Source organism: Carlito syrichta, unplaced genomic scaffold (genome assembly GCF_000164805.1).
Source record: "Carlito syrichta isolate Samal-C Ts95f unplaced genomic scaffold, Tarsius_syrichta-2.0.1 Scaffold305332, whole genome shotgun sequence".
NCBI classification, from domain to species: Eukaryota; Metazoa; Chordata; class Mammalia; order Primates; family Tarsiidae; genus Carlito; species Carlito syrichta.
The window spans coordinates 878907-880897 of NW_007249428.1; positions in this window are offsets into that span (position 1 = coordinate 878907).

Consider the following 1991-nt stretch of genomic DNA (forward strand, 5'->3'; position numbering starts at 1 on the left):
CCTGAGAGTCCTGTTAAGTTCATTTAGTGGGAGGTCCCCTACCCTTGGAGTATCCTCTCAGTCACTTTCCATCCATGGACCCCCTACAGGTCCCCAGCAGTCTGCTGGGTTGGGCTTTGAGCCCCATCACTTTCCTAGGGCAAGGCCTCATTGCAAGAAGCTTGCATAAAGAGGTTTCTAGCCAAGTGTCAGAATAGTTCTTTAACAAAACCAAAGGAAACACCAAAGGAAAAGGGACAGACTAGAGGAAAAAGGGTTTCTTCAGTTAGGGAGTGCAGTGCAGTGCAGTGCAGATGAGCGTGCAAGCATGGGAACACACACACACACACACACACACACACACACACACACACACGCAAACACGTCCACACTGTCCAGACACGCATATGCACCCGCATGCATACGCAAGCACCCCCATACACGCATACAAATATGCGTACATGCCCAGACACATACACACTATACACAAATGCACACTTACAAACACATGTACATACGTATGCACAGACACATAATACACGGGCACAGATGCACACACACGTAAACAGGTTCGCACGTGCACAGGTATGGCAGAGGCACACATGCGCAAGCACACAGACGCCTATGCAGTCTGCACACTCGCGGTCTACCGGCGATGCAGATCTAAAGCCTCCACCCGCACAAGGTTACTATGGGAACCGAGTAAGAGAGTAGATTTGAAAGCCGACGCTAACCTACAAGCACGCCTCTTTCCCTTCCGGTTCTGCAATTCCCTGAAGCCATGGCGTCTAAGTCTCCTAGAACTCTGGGGTCCTATCCACGTTAGTGACATCTGAGCTTCCCGCGCTCCGGGTCCTCAGTACCGGCCTGTCATTGACCCTCAGGAACCCCGGGGTCACTGCTGTCCACCGGAAAGAAGCGGGGAGGGACCGCAGGCAGAGGCGGAGAGGCAGGGCACTAGAGGGCAGATGTCCAGGGGGTGGTGACCGGGACGCCGCGGTAAGGGAACGCTGGTACCACAGGGGAGGGCCCTGAACCGCGCGGTACTCACGGGCCGAGGGCCGAGAGGCTGGTTTGCCCCCGGAGCCCAAGGGGCTGGGCCCGGCGCTTGCGGGGACGGGAAGGGGGCTTTGTGACGTCACTGGGGCGTGGGGAGAGGAGCGGGGGGCGGGAGCGGCAGCCGGGCCAGGGGCAACGCCTCTTTGCTGAGGTGGGAGTTGGCTGGGCAGAGGAGGTTGGGGAGGCAGCATAGGCAGGAGGCTCTGAACAGGCGGAGTCGGGCGCCGGGTAGGGAGGGCGTGTGGGGGAGGGCAGCTTAGAGCGCCCCCGTTGGGAACGTGAAGGGGCGGGCGGGGCCGCAGGAGGCGGGCGCCCGGTGGGGCGGGGCTGAAGGGGTTCGTCTGCGCAGGGCGTCTTGCGAACGTAGACAGTGTCCGACCGAGGGTTGAAGGGAAAAGCGCCCCGATCCTCTGGGCGGGGACGGGGTCTTGTCAGTGTCCCAGGTGGTTTCGGCTCAAATGCTGCCTCCTAACCTGTATCAGGCCCTGGTTTGGTGACTAAGCCCGTCCGGATCCTGAATACTGGAATAGACGGGGGAGAGAAGACAGACGAGAAACTGAGTCTTGGGCCTTGCAAGGGGCGGGGAGCGGGCCAGGAAAAGAGCCTGGAGGGCAAAGTAGCACCTGCCATTCCCTGGGCTTGAGGGCGTAGATGGCTGGCTTTCCTTGGGCTCACTGGCTGGATGTTTTCTCCGTGGCCTCTCCTCACCCGCGGCCCGAGCGCCCGGAAGGAGAGGGTGGGGCGCCCGCTGGAGGAGGGGACGCTTTGCTAATACTGGCGTGCACCGTCCCCCAGGCTCTGCTGTCCTTTTCTTCAGTGAAGGAATTCCGGGCAGGGGTTTTCTCTCACTTAGAAAATAAAATCACAGCATTAGAAAGAAAAAAAAAAAACTTTAATAACGATTTTCAAGCAAACGCTGGAACATAGCGGGGCGACAGACCCCTGCACATAGA